The sequence below is a fragment of the Oryx dammah genome, unplaced genomic scaffold (assembly GCF_014754425.2).
Source record: "Oryx dammah isolate SB20612 unplaced genomic scaffold, SCBI_Odam_1.1 HiC_scaffold_27, whole genome shotgun sequence".
Taxonomy (NCBI): domain Eukaryota; kingdom Metazoa; phylum Chordata; class Mammalia; order Artiodactyla; family Bovidae; genus Oryx; species Oryx dammah.
The window spans coordinates 105,962,516-105,979,397 of record NW_024070211.1 but is presented as its reverse complement, the minus strand read 5'-3'; positions in this window follow the sequence as shown (position 1 = coordinate 105,979,397).

Genomic DNA, 16,882 nt, shown 5'->3' with positions numbered 1-16,882 from the left:
TTTCTTATTTTAAGATTCTGCTCAAACAGAATGATTTTTGTAGTTTTGTTTGCATTCATTACTTTTCAGTGCTCTTGCGTTCTAAAAGCTAGTGGCTCTCTAACAAATGCAGTGGAGACAGTCCTTGACTATTTGAAGCACTGAAATCATACATTCATTCTGAAAAGGCCCCACAAATTCTTGTTGGCTTTTTAAATAACTCCCTGAGTGATGCCTACTTATTTCCTGTTTATAGTTTTCAGTATCTCTTTACAGTACGATTATGCTGTTTGAAAGCAGAGAAGAAAGTATTATTGTACTCCGCTGCTTAAAAGAACTTGTTGAATGAAAAAAATTAAGGAAAATGTTATTCCTTAAATACCAAGGCTGTTTTTAAAAGTTATACACAATGGAGTATTACTAAGCCATTAAAAAGAATACATTTGAATCAGTTCTAATGAGGTGGATGAAACTGGTGCCGATTATACAGAGTGAAGTAAGCCAGAAAGAAAAACACCAATACAGTATACTAACGCATATATATGGAATTTAGAAAGATGGCAACGATAACCCTGTATGTGAGACAGCAAAAGAGACACAGATGTATAGAACAGTCTTTTGGACTCTGTGGGAGAGGGAGAGGGTGGGATGATTTGGGAGAATGGCATTGAAACATGAAACATATACGAAACAAGTCGCCAGCCCAGGTTCGATGCATGATACTGGATGTTTGGGGCTGGTGCACTGGGACGACCCAGAGGGATGGTATGGGGAGGGAGGAGGGAGGGAGATTCAGGATGGGGAACACGTGTATACCTGTGGCGGATTCATGTTGATGTTATGGCAAAACCAGTACAATATTGTAAAGTAATTAACCTCCAATTAAAATAAGTAAATTTATTTTAAAAAAGAATAAAAGAAAATAAAAGGAACAACTTTACTTAAGAACAAGTGGGGGAAAATCCGTCTTCTAATGAATGATTATTATGGCAGGTATTAGGACTGTATTTTGAAATGACTCTTATCTCTTGAAGAATTTGATTCTTGCTTATGAATGTTGCTAAACACTCTTCCAGAATGGGGTAAATGGAACCATCTGTAGTCAAAGAAAAAGAGGTTAAAAATTCAAGACAGTGTTTGTTTGTCAGTAGACAACATTTTAAAAAGTCGTAGATCAAGAGAGATGACTTAGTCCTAAAAAATACAAAAGCAAGTTATGTCATGAAAGGTAGTATTATACACTTCAAAGAAATCAGCCATATGACTTCAGAGTCATTGGCCTTATGTACATATGTACTCAGTATTTCAGCTTGAAAGGCTGATGTTGACCATGTTTTCTCATTAATGAATGTTCAGTGGACAAAAGAATGAAATAAGTGGATGTGAACACTATACCAGATATGTTACAATGTAAATGGAACATAGAATCTAATTGCAAGAAATTTTACATAAGAAAATTCTGCAAAACAAGGAGCTGTTAATGGAAGCCAAATCACCAAGGAAATATTTAAGAAAGATATGGATAATTTAGATGCTGATAATTTTAGATATACTATGAATGAAATTTTAAAGTAAGCATGCTCTATGTGTATGTTTTATTTATCTCAAAATGGGTATAAGCAATTCAGTCCAGTTCAGTCACTCAGTTGTGTCCGACTCTTTGACCCCATGGATTGCAGCACACCAGGCTTCCCTGTCCATCACCAACTCCCAGAGCTTGCTCAAACTAAGGTCCATTGAGTCAGTGATGCCATCCAACCATCTCATCCTCTGTCATCCCCTTTCCCTCCCTCCTTCAGTCTTTTCCAGCATCAGGGTCTTTTCCAGTGAGTCAGTTCTTGGCATCAGGTGGCCACAGTATTGGAGTTACAGCTTCAGCATCAGTCCTTCCAATGAATATTCAGGACTGATTTCCTTTAGGATGGACTGGTTGGATCTCCTTGCAGCCCAAGGGACTCTCAAGAATCTTCTCCAACACCACAGTTCAAAAGCATCAATTCTTCAGCATTCAGCTTTCTTTTCAGTCCAACTCTCACATCCATACAGATGGACCATGGTTGGCAAAGTAATGTGTCTCCTTTTTAATATGCTGTCTAGGTTAATCATAGCTTTTCTTCCAAGGAGCAAGCATCTTTTAATTTCATGGTTGCAGTCACCATCTGCAGTGATTTTGGAGCCCCCCCAAAATAAAGCCTCTCACTATTTCCATTGTTTCCACATCTATGTGCCATGAAGTGACGGGACTGGATGCCATGACTTTGGTTTTTGAATGTTGAGTTTTATTCCAGCTTTTTCACTCTCCTCTTTCACCTTCATCAAAAGGCTCTTCAGTTCCTCTTCACTTTCTGCCCTAAGGGTGGTGTCATCTATGTAATCTGAGGTTATTGATGTTTCTCCTGGCAATCTTGATTCCAGCTTGTGCTTGATCTAGCCCAGCATTTCACATGACGTACTCTGCATATACGTTAAAAAAGCAGGGTGACAGTATACAGATGTACTCCTTTCCGAATTTTGAACCAGTCTATTGTTCCATGTCTGGTTCTAACTGTTGCTTCTTGACCTGCATACAGATTTCTCAGGAGGCAGGTAAGGTGGTCTGGTATTCCAATCTCTTGAATAATTTTCCACAGTTTATTGTCATCTACACAGTCAAAGGCTTTGGTGTAATCAATAAAGCAGAAGTAGATGTTTTTCAGGAACTCTCTTGCTTCTTTTATGATCCAAAGCAATGTTGGCAATTTGATCTCTGGTTCCTCTGCCGTTTCTAAATCTAGCTTGAACATCCCGAAGTTCATGGTACGTGTACTGTTGAAGCCTGGCTAGGAGAATTTTGAGCATATCTTTGCTAGCATGTGAGATAATTGCAATTGTGCGTTAGTTTGAACACTCTTTGGCATTGCCCTTCTTTGGGACTGGAATGAAAACTGACCTTTTCCATAATTGCATAAAAAATTAGAAATGATTTAAATTTGACTGAATGTTGTGATTTTTTCTTTGCTAACTCTGGCAACTTTACCTGAGTAGTGGGTAGGGGAGTATTGCCCTGTTGAGAGAACCATTAATTTGCTGCTGCTGCTGCTGCTGCTAAGGCACTTCAGTCATGTCCAACTCTGTGTGACCCCATAGATGGCAGCCCACCAGGCTCCCCCGTCCTTGTGATTCTCCAGGGAAGAACACTGGAGTGGGTTGCCATTTCCTTCTCCAACGCATGAAAGTAAAAAGGGAAAGTGAAGTCACTCAGTCGTGTCCAACCCTTCGCGACCCCCTGGACTGCAGCCTACCAGGCTCCTCTGTCCATGGGATTTTCCAGGCAAGAGTACTGGAGTGGGGTGCCATTGCCTTCTCCAAACCATTAGTTTAGGCCAAGATCAAATAATATAGCACTCTTATGATTATTTAAATTACTTTATTATCTTTATATTTCTCATAATCACAATATTCCTATTTGTCCCAGACTTTCCTGAGGATGAAAACTATACTCTACTAAAAATGTAACCTTAAAAGAAAATTTAATTTTGAAGTATTTTAATCACTTAGCAAAACTGCCCTGTCTAAAATTAGCCTGTTCTTTTCATAACCTAGTTTCCACACAGTGAGTCAGAAGTAATTTTCCCTTATTAAGCAAGAATATTAGTTGAAAGCAAGAGAAATAAACATTGGCTCTCTCACACCAAAAGGAGTTTTATTGGAAGATTCTGGGTTCTCACATGGTCACTGGACAGCTTTGAGAATCTGGACAAGCTGGATGGGGAAATGCAAAGACCAACGGGAGGGCCAGAGGCTATTTGCAGACTCATCTGTCCAGGACAAAACTGCTGGACAGTTCTGCCACAATTGGACTTTACTGTAGTTGCACAAAGACTCAGTTCAGTTCAGTCGCTCAGTCGTGTCCGACTGTTTGCGACCCCATGAATCGCAGCATGCCAGGCCTCCCTGTCCATCACCAACTCCCAGAGTTCACTCAGACTCGCCTCCATCGAGTCAGTGATGCCATCCAGCCATCTCATCCTCTGTCATCCCCTTCTCCTCCTGCTCCCAATCCCTCCCAGCATCAGAGTCTTTTCTAATGAGTCAAGTCATTGCATGAGGTGGCCAAAGCACTGGAGTTTCAGCTTTAGCATCATTCCTTCCAAAGAATACCCAGGGCTGATCTCCTTCAAAATGGACTGGTTGGATCTCCTTGCAGTCCAAGGGAGTCTCAAGAGTCTTCTCCAACACCACAGTTCAAAAGCATCAATTCTTCGGCACTCAGCCTTCTTCACAGTCCAACTCTCACAGCCATACATGACCACAGGAAAAACCATAGCCTTGACTAGATGGACCTTAGTCAGCAAAGTAATGTCTCTGCTTTTGAATATGCTATCTAGGTTGGTCATAACTTTTCTTCCAAGGAGTAAGTGTCTTTTAATTGCATGGCTGCACTCACCACCTGCAGTGATTTTGGAGCCCCCCGAAATAAAGTCTGACACTGTTTCCTCATCTGTTTCCCATGAAGTGATGGGACTGGATGCCATAATCTTCGTTTTCTGAATGTTGAGCTTTAAACCAACTTTTTCACTCTCCACTTTCACTTTCATCAAGAGGCTTTTTAGCTCTTCTTTACTTTCTGCCATAAGGGTGGTGTCATCTGCATATCTGAGGTTATTGATATTTCTCCCGGCAATCTTGATTCCAGCTGGTGTTTCTTCCAGTCCAGCGTTTCTCATGATGTACTCTGCATATAAGTTAAATAACCAGGGTGACAATATACAGCCTTGACGTACTCCTTCTCCTATTTGGAACCAGGCCATTGTTCCATATCCAGTTCTAACTGTTGCATCCTGACCTGCATACAGATTTCTCAAGAGGCAGGTCAAGCACCTGGGAATTCTAATTTGACCTTCCTCCAGCTTGGCTTCACTCAATCCAGAGTAAAAGTAAAGGGAAAATTAGTCCATTTGGATCAACTTAGGAGATATGGCCTCACTATTCTAACAAGAGTAGAAAGGAAGGATAATTCACCTTAGATTTTTATAGTAAGAGGTAAAGGCTCAAGTTCCATCACCACTACTCTCAAAGGGACATCCCTGTTCACCCCAGTTAAGAAGAAAGATTGGTTGTTGGATATAAATGTATATACAGATACACATATACACACACTTCTCTGCATAGACATATCTGTAATTTCCTTTGAGGTGAAAAAATGAAGCAAATTAGTATCTGACTATGTAAGACTGATCTGTATATGCAGTCAGTTGGAATAGATATACCTTTTATACCTTCCTTTTCTTGAAGCAAAGGAAGGCATTTTACCCAAGTAGTATGACTTTTCAATAAAGTATCATTTTATATTTGAATTTGTCTTATGGTAGCAATTGGTAATCCCTTCTCTCCAAAGTAGGGATTCCCTTGTAACTCAGTCAGTAAGGAATCTGCCTGAAATGCGGGAGACTCAGTTTTGATCCCTGGGTCAGGAAGATCCCCTGGAGAAGGAAATGGCAACCCACTCCAGTGTTCTTGCCTGGAGAATCCCATGGACGGAGAAGCCAGGCTGGCTACCGTCCATGGCGTGCAAGAGTTGGACATGACTTAGTTACTAAACCACCATCCCAAGTGATTTAGAACCCAACTATGCCTACTGTCTAATTTGATAAGTGAACTAGGAAATAATATAATATGAAAAGCTAACACAAGTATGAGAGATAATGCACTAAAATTAGATTATAGTAAAAAGAAGCAGTTAAAATGATTAAACCTTAAGAATTTAAGTTTTAAGTTCTGCTTATGTTTATTTTGGAGAAGGAAATGGCAACCCACTCCAGTACTCTTGCCTAGAAAATTCTATGGATGGAGGAGCCTGGTGGGCTACAGTCCATGGAGTCACAGAGTCGGACATGCCTGAGCGACTTCACTCACTTCACTTTATGTTTATTTTAGTATTGCTGTGCAACTATAACATGTATCTTTGAGCAAAGCACACAATACCAAGATTGCATACGTTGACACTCATCAAGACAATTAGTCTCACATGGTTCTTGAAAGAGGAAATTTTATTACAAACAAGTGCCTTATAAGGCTCTCTGGTTCTTTTGGTAACTTCTATGATGTCTCATGGAGAAGGAAACGGCAACCCACTCCAGTACTCTTGCCTGGAAAATCCCACGGATGGAGGAGCCTGGTCGGCTACAGTCCATGGGGTCGCAAAGAGTCGGACACGACTGAGCCAAGAGAGTTCCCTGGTGGCACAGACGGTAAAGCGTCTGTCTACAATGCGAGAGACCTGGGTTCAATCCCTGGGTTGGGAAGATCCCCTGGAGAAGGAAATGGCAATCCACTCCAGGACTATTGCCTGGAAAATCCCATGGACAGAGAAGCCTGGTAGGCTACAGTCCACGGGGTTGCAAAGAGTTGGACACGACTGAGCAACTTCACTTCACTATGATGTCTCAAGAGGAAGATAGGCATATACGTCTCTTACGATTTATGTCTTGGTGCCTGATGTGATACAGCATTTAATCTTGACAAAATATTTTGCTTTGCTGTATAAATGCCACGGTTATCCTGCCAAGGATGGAACCAGATTTGTACACCCAGGGTGTATCTGTCTATTGCCTTCCTCCAGTGATGTTATCTGGCAGATTCTTTACTGCTAGCGCCACCTAGGAAGCCCCTATCAGGTATTCATGTATGAGTAAAATGAACAGCTATTGAGAGGCCTTCTAATTATGTTTCAGAAAGTAGCCAGTACTTGCCCCAGACCTGGTTTAGTTACTGTTTTTCCTCTGTATTCTCCAGATTTAGTCCTCCAGCAGCTTTCCGTTTCTTATCTAAATAGTAGCGCTACTGGTTGACGAATGTGCAAGTCCTCTTATCTCGAATTGTTTCACCTTCATCTTCCTTGTTGTTGACAGTTAGGATCTATATGATCTAGGTTTTCCTCTCATGTGCTGAAGCTGGGTGTGGGAAGGATCCACGTTTCCTTTGGAGCAAAGAGGTAGAGCAGAACTTCGTCTCATGAAAGAGAGCTTGTATCACGACAGTCATACTAGAAGGTTGCCTCTCTCATCTCCCCTGAGGATGGCTTTCTCTTTTATCATGAGACTTTGGATTTTATGAATAGAAAATTTGTAAAGGGGATGTCATTGAACATAAGTGAGGATTTTAAAATGTTTTGGTGGTGGGACTTCCCAGGTGGTCCAGTGGTTAAGGATCCACCTTGCAGTGCAGGGGACGCTGGTTCAATTCCTGGCTGGAGAACTAAGATGCCACATACTGCAGAGCAGGTAAGCCCACCTGCCATGACTAGAGCATCTGCACTGCAATAAAAGATACTGCATGATGCAGCAGAGATCCCACACGCCACAACTGAGATGCGAGTCAGCCAAACAAATTTTTTTTAACGCTATGGTGGCAAAAGAGCACTTTGGTTGCAAGAAATGGTTGATCAAGTGCATCCCTGATAGCAGAGTTGCCTGTTGCCTTGTTGGTTGTTATCAGGTGTTTGCTGTTATTATTTAGTTGCTAAGTTTTGTCCCACTCTTTTGAGACCCTATGGACTCTAGGCCACCGGGCTCTTCCGTCCATGGGATTTTCGAGAATGAATACTGGAGTGGGTTGCCATTTCCTTCTCTAGGGGATCTTCCTGACTGAGGAACTGAACCCACGTCTCCTGCACTGGCATGCAGGTTCTTTATCACTGAGATACCTGGGAAGCTATCAGGTGTTTAGATGTCAGTAAAATGAGAATTTTGCAGTCAGATTTCTTTCATCACAGTGTTATCCTACAGTTCCTAAAGTAATACAGAAATTGAAACAGAGCCTTTTGTAACTTAACTGTATCATCATGCAGATATATAATAAAGCCTTAATTTAACAACTTAGAAGATATTTGACATGCTTAACACTACCGAGTGAGTGAAATGGCCCTTATAGGTTTGTGCAAAGTTGCTTCAGTCGTGTCTGACTCTTTGCTACTCTATGGACTGTAGTCTGCCAGGCTCCTCGCTTCATGGGGCTTTCCAGGCAAAAATACGGTAGTGGGTTTGCCATTTCCTTCTCCAGTGGATCTTCCTGACCCAGACCTTATTCTAAAAGAAAACACACATGAATCCCTTATAGATGAATTTTTTAGCCTATTTAGTCATAATGATCTCAAGTATAATTAGGGCTCAGACATTGTGACTCCAGTCAAGTTCTGTATTTATAAATTGTTAGCTTATTCCTTACCCAAGAGGGCTCATTTATAAAAATTACCTCCCAAGTATAATAACTTAAAAATTGATCAGCATTTCTAATGGATCCCATATTTATTAAATCTATGCTATCTTTACTGTGTAAAACATTATTTTTATGTATTAATTATAGCCCATTTTAATTCAAGTAGTTCAGTTTTGTAGATCTATTATCGCAGGTACATTCTAAATAATAGCAGTGTATTTACTTGATAAAATCAAATTACTGAGACATTGTTAATGTTGTTAGTATAATTTTACACCTGTGATTTCTTCTTGTTTTAAATGAACTACTTATCTTGGAAATGCTTTAGATTTACAGAACAATTTTACAGGTAGTACAGAGTTTCCATGTAAACCATACTCAGTTTACTATATTAATGACAGTTTACATTGTTATGGTATATTTGTTGCATTGATGAAACCATAATGATACATTATTATTATTAAAGAATGCCATTACTGTACTTAGATTTCCCTAGCTTTTTCCCCACTGTCTTTTTTCTCATCCAGGATCCTGCCCACATTACCAGTATTACATTTAACCATCATGTCTCCTTAAGCATCTGCAAGCCATGGCAGTTCTTCAGACTTTCTTTGTTTTTGATGACTTTAATGATTTGAAGGAGTACTGGTCAGGCATTTTGTACAATGTCCCTGACTTGAGAGTTTCTGATGTTTTTCTCATGATTTAGATCAAAGTTTTGGGGAGGAAGACTATACAAGTAAAGTACCATGCTCATCATGTATCAAGTGAGCATATTATCAACATGTAATCACTGTTGATGTGAGGAGTGATTTGTCTTAAATTGCTCTTTAAAGTGCTTGTGTATGGATTCCATGGTGCCTTCAGAAAGCTTTAAAAATAATTGGTAGTCCGGCTAAAATCTTACCTGTGGGAAAATATTACCATTTGTTTCAGGACAAGTGGCAGTTTCAAAGAAGGTTTTCACTTGACAACAGTATGCATAATACAACATTCTATTTTACTTGCTTTTACATTTGTCCACTGTCTTTAAATAGTTTAGATTTGACTGAAGTTGATTCAGATTTTGACAGATCTTCAAAATGGTTTATTGAACCTATTTTACTTTTATATAAATTTAAGTTAGCTATAGGTAAGAACTCAGTGAGGAAATATAAAACAGAATCTGAGATTATGAAAGAATTTTGAGCATATAATTATTCTCCTGCTCCTTGAAATGAGTAAGTGTATCTTTAATTGTCTAATCACAGTGAAAGAAACAGGAAGTTCAAATGATGGTTTCTTTCTACAAGAAATATTGAAAGCTGTCAAATGAAACTAACTGCTAAAGGATTTCCATAGGAAATATTTTAAGAGAATAACTGTATTTTTAAATCTATATTTAAATATGCTATTACCATTACAAAAGCCCGATTCTCATTAGAAAATTATATGGACAAAATATATACATATGCTACCCGAACCACAATAGACTAGATACTGTCATTAATAAAACAATTGGGAACTGCAGTTTAGAGTCCCAGTATTAGGCACCTGCCATGGCACTAAGGAAACAGGCTGCTGAGGCCTTTGTCAGCATAAATTAATGGGCACAGACATTTTCCCCTTTCAGTCATTTAACTAAGAACTGGTTTGGGGTTTACTTGAGTGATTTCTGTGAGAGTCCCAATTTGGATTGTAAATATCTATGGGACCCCATGCCCTTCTTACTCTCAGAGGTTATTTCTATGGCAAGGGCTTCAGAGGACTCTGAAGATTAAAGGAATCCCCCCAAAAGCTTCCTGATGGCTGCGGCTAATACATGACAACAAAAATCCAGTTTTTGAAACAGTATGTTCAGAGCCATAGAAAGTACCTATAGTCCCTAAAACTCTCTAGAGACTGTCATATTTCTTTGCTTGAAGGAAGGGGTCGTTCTTATTCTCTGTTCAGAGACTCTATTAATGATACTTAAGTGCTTCTTAGAAGGTAAACCAAGTGGTAGAATTCATTTCTTTTCGAGGTCTATTCACAAATACAAATTTAAGTTAAAAAAAAAAAAGAAAAAATCTTAATGATAGTTCTTGAACCACCTAACTTTGTCTAAATAAAAAATATCTTGCAAATCTTCATATAAAGTTCAGGGCAAAATAATGGAGATTTACTTAAATGAAACTCAGTAGCAATCTAAATCTCTGAGTAATCAAAATGCCTCTTAGGGATATTTGCACTGTTTAACATTATGTTTTATGAAATAACTGGTTCTTTTATAAATGCTTTGCCATCTTTGGGCTCAGAGAGGTTGCATAACTTTAATATACAAGATCACATACCTAGTTTCTGGAAAACCTAGGATTCAAACTCTAGGACTTTTAGCTCCTGAACTTGCACTTGAATCACTTCTCTAAATCAAATCTCTACTTATGTTATACACATATATGAGCTATGTTTCATGCTTAAAAGGCTAATCATTTCAGTTCAGTCGTGTCTGACTCTTCGCGACCCCATAGACTGCAGCACACCAGGCTTCCCTGTCCATCACCAACTCCTGGAGCTTACTCAAACTCATGTCCGTCGAGGCGATGATGCCATCCGACCATCTCATCCTCTGTCGTCCCCTTCTCCTCCCACCTTCAATCTTTCCTAGCATCAGGGTCTTTTCTAATGAGTCAGTTCTTCACATCAGGTGGGCAAAGTATTACAGGCTAATAATATATTTCTATAAACTGAAATATCCTCAAGTTGATCATAATTAATAGATCTTAGTTACAAGTGTATGATAAAATTGACCCCAGCAAGAAATTTAAATGAAAGAATGAGACAAGTTAATAATATTAATGGCACCATTTATGGTTACTATATGAAAAACTCTCTCCTATGCTCTTTATGTACACTTAATCATCCCAGTCCTAACCACTCTTTGAGGCAGTGATTATTAACCCCATTTTCAAACTAGGAACCTGAGGCTCAGAGAAGTTAAGTCACATGTACGGAGTTAATAGCTGTAAAACATAGAATGTGGATTGTGATAGGAAAGGTCAAGATGATGAAATGATCTGTGAGCTACTGAAACCAGTTCAGACTTTCCTGTATTGAGTGCAAGTACACCTCATGAAAACTTTTGTCCATTTTATACTTTACATTTTGGAAACTGAGCCATACTTTCAGTGTCTTATAGAAACTCAGATATGAAAAGAAACTGGAGAAACTTATATAAAGTGAAAAATTATTAAGTGTGCATGTTCCTAAATAGCATTCATAAATTACCATGTACCTTTAGTTTAAGGACTTCCCTGGTGGCTCAGATGGTAGACAGTCTGCCTGCAGTGCAGGAGACCTGGATTTGATCCCCGGGTCATGAAAATCCCTTGGAAAAGGGAGTGACTACCCACTCCAGTATTCTTGCCTGGAGAATTCCGTGGACAGAGGAGCCTGGCAGACTAAAGTTCCATGGAGTCCCAAAGAGTCGGACATGACTGAACTAGCACTTTAGTTCTTAAGCTGATAAACATGCTTCTTTTAATATCTTTTTTTTTCTGCAGTGTTGTCATTTATTCTTGAAAGTTGAAGATCAGCTTTTTTTAAACTGAAGAATAATTGGCATATAACATTGTAGTTTCAGATGTACAGCATAATAATTTGATATTTGTATACATTGTGAAATGATCGCCACAGTAAGTCTAGATACCATCTGTCATACATAAATTTTTTTTTTCTTGTGATGAAGACTTTTAAAGTTTATTTTCTCAGTAACTTTCAAACCTATAATACAGTATTATTAACTATAGTCACCATGGAAGAACAGCTTTTTAAAAGACATACTTGGAAAGGCTAGAGGTAACTTTGGGTATTTTTTTTTTTTTTTAGCAATATTAGCTATTCCTCTCCATGCTTATTGCTTAGCAAACATTATCTGAGCTCACGTGAGAGACCACAGATTTGAAGGATGAATGAGTGTGGGGGACACTCCTAGGAGGAGCATTGCTTACTTCAAATGAAAATGGAGAGAATAAAGGATACACAACTGAAATTTCCAGGCTTAATAGTGATGAAGTGATATGAGCAATACAACCTGTGGATTAATTGCCAAGTCGTGTCTGACTCTTTGTGATCCCTTGGGCTGCAACCTGCCAGGCTTCTCTGGCCATGGGATTTCCCAGGCAAGAATACTAGAGTGGGGTGCCATTTCCTTCTCCAGGGGCTCTTCCTGACCCAGGGAGTGAACCCACGTCTCCTGAATTGCTGGTAAATTCTTTACCAACTGAGCTACAGGAATACAGCATGAGTGATGCTTAAAATGTTGAGAGTGAAAAATAAAAATATGGCAAAGAACTTGCTTTGCTTTTTATTATCTTGGAGTTTGTAGCTAGAAGGGAGCTAAGGGATTTAGGGTATTTTTGGTAGTCTTTCCCCTTTTTGCCCTGTTACACTCTCCTTTCCTGTTTGGTTTGTTTATTGTCTTCCTTCTTTTGCTCAACCTCTTTCATTTCCTCCTTTCCCCACCTCATTCCAAAATCTTCTTCCTTTAACTGAGCATGATAGAGATTCAGAGTTCAAAAAAGTGTTGTTTTTATTGAATGGAATTTATGTTTATCCTTTCAGTTTTAACATGGAGACTTTACATTTTCATATTTTACTTCCTACTACCTACTGTTCAAATAAAGCAGAACCCCCAAAATTTTGTGTGATTTTAATTGCATTTGTTTTCTTTATTAAATAATGAAACCTGGTCATTAAGTTACAGTGTTCATCTGAATTTTTATAACAATTTATGTAATTTTGGCTGTGCTGGATATTTGTTGCTGTGTGGGTTTTCTCTAGTTGTGATGAGCAGGGGCTGCTCTCCAGTTGCAATGTGCAGGCTTCTCCTTGTGGTGGCTTCTTGTTGCAGAGCACAGGCTCTAGGGTGCACAGGCTTCACTAGTTGCAGCAGGTGGGCTCAGTAGTTGTGGCTCCTGGGCACTAGAGCACAGGCTCAGTACTTGCAGTGCACAGGCTTAGTTGCTCTGCAACATGTGGGATCTTCCTGAACCAGGGATTGAACCAGTGTTTCCTGTGTGGGCAGGTGGATTCTTTACCACTGAGCCACCAGGCAAGCCCCAGTCTGATGTTTTGATTTAGTACCTTTGTTGCTTTAAAAAAACGGTTCTTAAAAGAAGTCACATGAATATTTTATGATTTTTTTAAAAGTAGATAAGCTTAAACCCTCCCTGAAAAATTTTATTTCAGCATTACTTTGATAAACCCTGACAATTGTATTTTTTTAAGTTATACATATGATTCTTTTATATACCTACATTGAGAATGGAGTATACCTTCATTCTGACATAAATACTTTTTTGGTAGCTATAGGGAAAGTACTTACTATTTTGAAATATTAGTATTTAAGAAAATGATAGGGAATGAGACTGATTAATTTCATATTATGGATTCTTGATATTGTTCTCTATCCTCTCAAATTTCTCTGGGAATGCTAATTTTAAACCCTTAATATTCCCCTATGTTTGCTTTTTCCTTTCTTCTGGAGTTAAGAGTTTGATCTGTACGTCTGAGTCCTTCAGTTTCATGTTTGGTAGTTTTGATTACCAGTTTACCCTTATTATCTATTAGTAGTTATAAATAAAAGGTTGTGATGTTGTTGGCCAGGGTTTCTTCTTCCTTTATGTAGGCCCGTTTTCCAAATAAGTACTCCCTTGAAAGGGCAGGATGAGTGCAAGCTCTCTATATGTATCTGATGAGTTGATAGACTGGCTTCATTTTAGGATAGTTGGGCAAGAAGAATCCATCTTTCCCCAGACTCCACTCTGCTTTCACCTAAAATGAATATGGACATCCTAGAGGGCTTATCTCAGTTAATTCAGAGATTAACTTTTTGGTTTTAGTCTCAGGATGAATTCTGCTGCCTTATACAGAAGTATAGAGGAAATTGTGGGATAGCGACCTGCAAATTGTTAAATTGATAATCCTCGGTTAGTCAACTTGGTTTCTGATATACTTGCTTGTGTGCCAACTCTATGCTTCTGTTCTAGAAAGAAGTATTTCTTTCTTGAACATTCTCAGATGAGTTTTTTAGGCCTTGCCTTCTCCTCTTATCTCCTCTCTTGGGTAATCCCATCTGCCATCTCTTTGAAAGTAAAAGTGAAGTCCCTCAGTGTCTGATTCTTTGCGACCCCATGGACTGTAGCCAGCCAGGCTCCTCTGTCCATGGGATTTTCCAGGCAAGAATACTGGAGTGGGTTGCCATTTCCTCTCCAGGAGATCTTCCCGACCCAGGGATTGAACCCGGTTCTCCCGCATTGCAGGCAGATGCTTTACTGTCTGAGCTACCAGGGAAGTCTGTCTATATCTCTAGCTCTATTGCTATCTCTTTAGTTTTGTGAAAACTCTTTAGTGTCTTTTTTTTTTTTTTTTTGGTTTTCAGTGATGTTGAAACCCTTGGTTCCCTACTGTGCATCTTTGTTTTCAATGCAGTGGGGATTTAGAAGCCAAAGAGTGATAAACACATGGAATAAGACCATTGTCGTGAACTGGAAGCAGACATTGCTTTGACTGGAAAGATGTATAAGATAAAAATAGGTAGATGGTAGATGCATATGTACATAGGTAATAGCTAGAAATTAAGAAGAGAGTTCGGAATAAATACTTCCATAGATATTAATACATGGAAATATGGTATTTTCAAATTATAAACTAAAAAGGAAAGAATAAATATTGGCTAATTTTATTAACTATCTTGTTGCTGTTTAGTCACTAAGTCATGTTCGACTCTTTTGCGACCCTATGGACTGTAACCTGCAAAGCTCCTCTGTCTTTGGGATTTCCCAGGCAAGAGTACTAGACTTGGGTTGCTATTTCCTTCTCCAGAGGATCTTCCTGACCCAAGGATTGAACCCATGTCTTTTGCATTGGCAGGTGGAATCTGTACCGCTGAGCCACCAGAGGTCAAATAAATTTCAGCGCTTCTTTTTTAAATACATTTTTTAATATAAAAAGTATGACATTTTTAATGTTAAAATTTGAAAAAATATAAATAAATTAGTAAATAACTCCTAATTCTTCAGGTAGGAATAGCATTCATTAAATATACAGTACATTTAATTTCATACTTTCAATACATTTTAAAAAATTGAGATGAAGATAAGTATATGTTTTTGTTTGTGTACCCTATATTCTGTTCTTTTTATAAGATTTGTAAAATATGTTAAATAGTCTTTAAAAGCACTCTTTAGAGGCCACTCAGTCTCCTATTATATGTTCATTTTTTCATTTAATGAAACCCTGACAGTTAGACTTTTGGATTGATTACACTTTTTCAATATTATAAAAACATTGCAGTAAATATCTTCATAAATGTTTAAAGACATCTGAGATTATTGCTTTTGGTTACTTTCTTAGAAGGGAAGTTATTTGGCAATAAAAAGGAATCAACATATTTAAGGCTTTTGATAGATATTGCAAAATTACCCTCAAAAATTTGTACACATTATTTTTTCCCATCATCCAGATAAGGGTAACCCCTCCTTACCTTTATGATTTCTAGAAGTGTTGAGAAATCTCCTAAACCCAAATGGCAACTACACTTACCACCTTGTTTCTCAGAGAGAGGTAGTGCAGTTTCCAAAAGGCTACTAACTTCTGAAATCAAGTGATTTGTGACCACAGGTTTATAAATTGTACCAGGCTTGGCCTTCAAGTGCTAAAACTAAATCATAGCTTCTCCTAAATTAATCTTATACCAAAAGATATTCTGTGTTTATACTGAGACCATAGAGACTTATGCAGAGATTGGTGTTGAACGTGTGCATTTGTCTCTATTTTCTAAACCTCTTTTCTTGACTTAGGACAGTGTTCATGGATTTCATGATTCAGTTTTCTTAGAAATTGTTTATAATAGTTTTATGGAGGTATAGCTTACCTATCATAAAAATCATCCTTTAAAGTGTAAATTCAGTGATTTATAGCATAGTTACAGAGTTGCACAATCATTGCATTATCTAATTTTAGAACTTTTTTTCATCTCTCTGAGAAACTTCATTCCTATTAACCATTAACCCCATCACCGTTAATGGTCATTTTTCACTATTCCCTCCTGCTAGCCTCTGGCAACAGTAATGTTCTTTTTGTCTCTGAGGATGAAACTATTCTGGACATTTCACACGGATGGAACCATCCAGCCTTTTGTCTTTTGGATCTGGCTACATTCATGGGGTTTTCAGGGTTCATCTGTGTTGTAACATGTGTCCATATTTTACTAATTTTTATTTTCATGTAATATTCCGTTATGTGGATACACTGCATTTTGTCAGTTGACAGACATTTGGATTGTTTCCGCTATTTGGCTATTAAGAATAATGCTGCTAGGCACGTTCATGTACAAGTTTTATGGGGACATGTTTTAAATTCTTTTGAGTCCTTACCTAGTAGTGAAATGAGTCATGATTCATTCTCTCATGAGTCACCCTGGCCTGCTTTTGAATGTGCACATTGAGATATTCCTTATCTTTCACTACTTTCTTAAAAAGAAAAGTTATCTCAGCTTTAGTTTCCATCAAAATAAATGTTTCTTCTTACTGGTTTGAATTTATAGAAACAATGGAGTAAATGAATGCATGCACGCTAAGTCGCTTCAGTCCTGTCCAACTCTTTGCAATCCTTTGGGCTCTAGCCCACCAGGCTCCTCTGTCCATGGGATTCTCCAGGCGACTGGAGTGGGTTGCCATGCCCTCCT